Source organism: Vicia villosa, linkage group LG2 (genome assembly GCF_029867415.1).
Source record: "Vicia villosa cultivar HV-30 ecotype Madison, WI linkage group LG2, Vvil1.0, whole genome shotgun sequence".
NCBI lineage: Eukaryota > Viridiplantae > Streptophyta > Magnoliopsida > Fabales > Fabaceae > Vicia > Vicia villosa.
In genome coordinates, this window is record NC_081181.1 from 211,055 (window position 1) to 217,524 (window position 6,470).

The following is a 6,470-nucleotide window of genomic DNA, read 5'->3' on the forward strand; positions in this document are numbered from 1 at the left end:
TTTCTGTATAGTCAATACCTTCCTGCTGACTATAGCCCTAAGCAACCAGCCTGACTTTGTTTCTTACCACTTCTCCTTTCTCGCTTAACTTGTTTCTAAAAACCCATTTTGTACCAATGATATTGAAACCTTTTGGTCTAGGTACAAGATCCCACAATCATTCCTTGTAAACTGACTGAGTTCTTCTTGCATTGCAATTATCCAGTCAGGATCTTCAAGAGCTTGATCAACAGAAGTTGTCTCGATGAGAGACATAAGACCTAATTGACCTTCTGCATTGTTCTTTAGGAATGATCTTGTTCTGATAGGATCTTCTTTCTTTCCAATGATGACATCTTATGTATGTGCAGCATTGAGTCTTGAGGATCTTCTGATAGTTGGTTCTTCAGAGATACTTAGATTCTCAAGAGAAGCAACAACTTGATCTTCTGATGCTTTGCTTCTTGGTTCTACAGCTTCTGATATTTCAATATCTAAATCTGCAAAATTCTCAAACTGCTTTGGCTTTTCAAGACCAAGCTTATCATCAAATCTGATATTGATTGATTCTTCAACAATCAATGTTTCAGTATTGTATACTCTGTAGCCTTTTGAGCGTTCAGAATATCCAAGAAGGAAACATTTATGTGCCTTAGAATCAAACTTATTCAGATGATCCTTAGTGTTCAGAATATAATAAACACATCCAAAAGGATGGAAATATGAAATGTTGGGCTTTCTGTTCTTCCACAACTCATAGGGAGTCTTATTTAGAATAGGTCTTATAGAGATTCTATTCTGAATATAACATGCAGTGTTTATTGCTTCTGCCCAGAAATGCTTAGCCATATTGGTTTCATTAATCATGGTTCTGACCATTTCTTGTAGAGTCCTATTCTTTCGCTCTACAACTCCATTTTGCTGTGGAGTTCTAGGGCAAGAGAAATCATGGGCAATACCATTTTCTTTGAAATAAATCTCAAAGAATCTGTTCTCAAATTCGCCACCATGATCACTTCTGACCTTTATGATTTTATACTCTTTCTCAGATTGAATTTGAGTGCAGAAATCAAAGAACACTGAATGTGACTCATCCTTGTGTTTTAAGAACTTTACTCATGTCCAACGACTATAATCATCTACGATGACTAATCCATATTTCTTGCCTCTGACAGATGCTGTTTTGACTGGGGAAAACAGATCAATGTGCAGAAGTTCTAATGGCCTTGAGGAAGAAACAACATTCTTAGATTTGAACGCAGGTTTTGAGAGCTTACCCTTCTGACATGCTTCGCAAAGAGCATCAAATTTGTACTTTAGATTAGGCAGTCCTCTGATTAGATTAAGCTTGTTAATCTGAGAAATCTTTCTCAAACTAGCGTGCCCTAATCTTCTGTGCCAAACCCATTGCTCTTCACTAACAAAAAGAAGACAAGTAACCTTCTGATCCTTAAGATCTTGCAGATCAATCTTGTAAATGTTATTCTTTCTCATGCCAGTGAATAGGATTGAGCCATCCTTCTGACTTACAGCCTTACAGGACTTTTGATTAAAGATTATGTCATAACCATTATCACATAATTGACTTATGGATAATAAGTTATGAGCTAATCCGTCTATAAGAAGTACATTAGTTATAGAGGGAGAGTTACCAGTACTTATGGTTCCTGAGCCAATGATTTTGCCCTTCTGATTCCCTCCAAACTTGACTTCTCCTGCAGACTTAAGCACCAGGTCTTGGAACATAGACCTTCTTCCCGTCATATGTCGCGAGCACCCAGAGTCCAGGTACCATGACACGCTTTCCTTTTTCTTCTTTGCAGCCAAGGATATCTGCAACGGGAATAATCTTATCCTTAGGTACCCACAACTTCTTGGGTCCTTTCTTGTTAGTTTTCCTCAAGTTCTGATTGAACTTGGGTTTAGCATTATAGAGAACAGGAGGAACAGAATGATAATTCTTATTCTGAGTTGCATGATATTTTCTGGGCTGTGTCACATGCTTCTTGGTGTGTGCTATGTGAAAGTTTTTGGCATGTGATGTGTGCTTAATATCATGGGACTGGCCATACTTGAATTGGTTATACAGAGGCTTGTATGATATTTTCATATCATCCACATATTCAAGCTTGTATGGGGTTTCACCCTCATAACCAATGCCGACTCTCTTGTTTCCACTAACAGCGTATATCATAGAAGCAAGATGACTTCTGCCAATACTTCTAGATAAAAACTTTCTGAAACTCAAGTCACATTCTTTCAGAATATTGTTCAGACTTGGAGTAGATTTTTTCAGAATCAGAAGGAGATCAAACATTTTTGGATAGATTTAAAACTTTTTCCTTCAGTTCAGAATTCTCCACTTCAAGCTTCTTAGTTTCAGATTCAAATAGCTTTTTCAGCTTTTTGTATTTGATACTAAGGTGAGCCTTGAGTTCTAGAAGTTCTGTTAGAATAGAAACTTACTCTTCTCTAGAAAGTTCAGAAAATACCTCTTCTTCAGAATCAGATTCTGATGTAGATTCTGATCCATCTTCATACCTTGCCATCAGCGCAAAGTTTGCTTGCTCATCTTCTAATTCAGATTCCTGATCAGATGAGTCAGAGTCATCCCAAGTTTCCATAAGACCTTTCTTCTTATGAAACTTCTTCTTGGGCTTTTCCCTTTGGAGCTTTGGACATTCACTCTTGTAGTGACCTGGTTCCTTGCACTCAAAGCAAGTGACCCTCTTCTTGTCAAATCTTTTGACTCCAGAAGATTCACCTCTTTCAGGCTTCTTGGAACTCTTGAAGTTCTTGAACTTCCTTTGCTTGCTCTTCCAGAGTTGGTTTACCCTTCTGGAGATCATGGACAGTTCATCTTCTTCATCTTCTGATTCTGACTCTTCAGAATCTTCTTCTTCAGCCTGAAAAGCGTTAGTGCATTTTCTATTTGAAGATTTTAAAGCAATGGACTTACCTTTCTTCTGAGGTTCATTAGTGTCAAGCTCAATTTCATGACTCCTCAGAGCACTGATCAGCTCTTCAAGAGAAACCTCATTCAAGTTCTTAGCAACCTTGAATGCAGTCACCATAGGACCCCATCTTCTGGGAAGACTTCTGATGATCTTCTTGACGTGATCAAACTTGGTGTATCCCTTGTCAAGAACTCTCAATCCAGTAGTAAGAGTTTGAAATCTTGAGAATGTTGTTTCAATGTTTTCATCATCCTCCATCTGGAAGGCTTCATACTTTTGGATCAAGGCAATAGCTTTGGTCTCCTTGACTTGGGCATTTCCTTCATGGGTCACTTTTAATGACTCATAGATATCATGAGCAGTTTCCCTGTTAGATATCTTCTCATACTCAGAATGAGAGATAGCATTCCGCAAAACTGTCCTTGATTTATGATGATTCTTGAATTGCTTCTTTTGATCATCATTCATTTCTTTTCTGGACAACAGAACACCAGCAGCATTCACAGGATGTTTGTAACCATCCACCAGCAAGTCCCAAAGGTCACCATCTAAACCAAGAAAATAACTTTCCAGTTTATCTTTCCAATATTCGAAGTTTTCACCATCAAATATTGGTGGTCTAGTGTAACCATTGTTACCATTTCCATTATATTGTTCAGAGCCAGATGTAGATGTTGGAGCAGCAGTTTCAACCATCTTGACTTAACGTTTTTCTCTTCCTGAATCTTTTCTAAACACGGTTAAGTGCTTGCACCTTAGAACCGGCGTTCTGATGCCAATTAAAGGATAGAAAAACACTTAGAAAGGGGGGTTTGAATAAGTGTACTTTAAAACTCTTAAGATAAAAACAATTTGCACAATGATTTTTATCCTGGTTCATTGTTAATGAAACTACTCCAGTCCACCCCCTTAGAGTGATTTACCTCAACTAAGGATTTAATCCACTAATCAGACTTGATTACAATGGTTTTCCACTTAGATACCCTCTAAGTCTTCTAGAGTATTCTGTTCATACCTTGATCACTCTAGGAATACAATGCTTAGATACCTTCTAAGACTTCTAGAGAATCCGATCACAACTTGATCTTCTCTAGTTCCGTTACAAATGAATGTAAACAAATTACAAGAGTTTTACAATGCTTCTCAAAAAGCTGTAATCACAACTGTGATATATCTCTTAAGTTCTAAGCTTAAATCTCACTATGATATTACAATGAAGTGAGGTTGAAGATGAAGTTTGATAGTGTTGCACCCCAAAATTTGCCCTCTTTCTCCGTGCTCTAAGTTATCAAGGACGTTTATTTCGTCGATTAAAAATCAAGAAAAAGTTAAAAGAGTTTCTTTTGTTCAAGGTCTCAAGTTCATATGTTCATCTTTAATCATTCATGAGATTTGTATGTTTCTTCAGAGATAATGAATACATGATTGATCTTGATCTAATTTCTTGTGGAAGTAAAAGATTCATTGTTCAATATTCAAAAGAAGCTTCGCGGGAATTTAAAGATCAATTTGGAAGAGATGATTACTTTGAGTGGTGGGAATTTGTCGTGTGGATTGAATAACAATTTGAAGAAAACAATATGTTCATTCTTTCAAAATTTATACATCATTATTCATCCAAAGTTCAAAAATCATTACAAAATACCAAAGTTATCCATTACAAAAGTAAAATTATAAAAATTCTCAAAAATGTCCATATATTCCAAAATTCAACTACAAAAGAATTACAAAAAGGGAGGGCCTAAGTTCATCTTCACTTTCTCTATACTTAAGTCTTCTGATTTCCAAGTCTCTTTATGATATGTCAAAGATGCTCCCGTGATAAAGTCCTATAACCTCAAGGAGCTCGCTGCACAAACTAGTATCACTACCGCACAAAATACATCCAAGGTCCACGATCATCACATCGCTTCACCATTTAATCCATGCCAAAAATCGGTTCAAACCACATACTCCTCAGTGAATAAAATTGAACCGGACATGTTCTAGTTAACCAATCCAAGCTGTTACCTGCAATAAAACCAGGCTCTGCAACACAAGAATAAACGGAGTCGGCGCCGTAAGAAAACCGAACCGGTTCACCAAATATGAAAAAAAAAGAAGGAAAACTCGGTATGAAATAACAAAAACTCAGAGAGACTCAGAAAAAAGGCTCATAACAAAACTCAGAAAAAAGAAAAAGAAAGTAACGTAACAAACTGAGAACCTTGACCTCTCTTCATGGATCCCTCAACGAACCTCCATCTCCGATCTTGAACCTTCAATCGCTCTCATCCTCTCTTCTCCAATCTTCATCATCTTTAATCTTCACAAATTCACGGAGAATCAATCACTATGACTTCTTCATCATCATTCATATTCACCAACCGGGAAAAGAATCAGAAAATGGGAAAAAAGCAAAAGAGAAAAAGAATCGTAACTGAAAACACAATCTGAGAATTCACCTTCATCTTCGTTGCGTCTTCATCTTCACCTCTCTCGGAATCGCAGTTCAATCTTCATCATATCTATAATCACCGATTCAATAGCCTGAACAACATCACCTAATTGAAGTTCACAAGCAAATCTGCGTAAGAACGCTCAACGCAGGTGTGGCGAACGGATTTCGTACCTGACTTCGAAGATCATTGTAGCTCTTAAACGCAACCTTGCGGCGAACCAAAGCGCGTTCAACATCGCACCTAATCATCATCGAATCATCACGAGCCTGCAACGATCCGATTCTACAACTGCACGCAATTCTTCGATCCACATCGTCACAATTGCAAACAATTCTTGAACTTGCTTCAGAAATCGATCAACATCACAATTAGTTCCACGCAATCCGAAATGAAAAATAGAGAACCGAGAGCGAGAGATTGAGGAAGAGAACTTGAATCGAGAGAGGTTTGAGTTGACGAGAGAGAACCGAGAGGAGAGCAATCGGTGCTGTGGTTATCGCAGCGGTGTTGTAGTTCCTCGTCGGAGAATGAGGGAACGTCACCGAGTTCCTGAGATGTGAGAGAGATACGAGAACACGATCGGAGAGAACTGAGAATAACGCGTTGCGAGAGAGCGTGAGGTTGAGACGGTAGCGCGACGGAGGATCTCGTCGGAGAAGTCCACCGGCGCCGTTCGGTGCGTTTTGTGAAGAGAAGGAAGCTTCTCAAAGGAAGCTGATGCGTCACAAACATGTAACCCTAAAATTACTCTTTCATTTTTTTCTTTTCAGATTAATTTGAACTGGTGTTAATTAGCATAAGATTTGGTGTTGTTAATCTGGATTAGTATGTTAACTTGTACTGTTATTAAATCTAAATGTGGACCAAACTAGACTGGGCCTTCACTGTTTTGCTAACCTCACCTCCATTTGAGCCCAATACCACCGTTTTTGGTGGCAAAAGAATCTGATCAACAAAAAAAGACAATACCTGGGCTCATAATCCCTTAGGCCCAACGCTCACTTTTTCTGGATAGACAAAAAACACTTTGGGCCTCAATCCCCTGGGCCTAGCGCCTCATTCCTCTCTGCAGCACTATTTCCAGCAATAAACC

The 6,470-nt window shown here is 38.3% G+C and overlaps 1 long non-coding RNA gene across 1 annotated transcript; it reads right to left on the reverse strand.

Annotated features, from left to right (window-relative positions):
- Window positions 1-4,523: 4,523 nt before the first annotated feature.
- On the reverse strand, window positions 4,524-6,139 carry LOC131645744 (uncharacterized). The gene is made up of 3 exons (XR_009297176.1): window positions 5,548-6,139; window positions 5,143-5,465; window positions 4,524-4,964 (listed from the first exon to the last, which is right to left on the reverse strand). It is a non-coding gene; the product is annotated as an uncharacterized LOC131645744 (long non-coding RNA).
- Window positions 6,140-6,470: the final 331 nt, after the last annotated feature.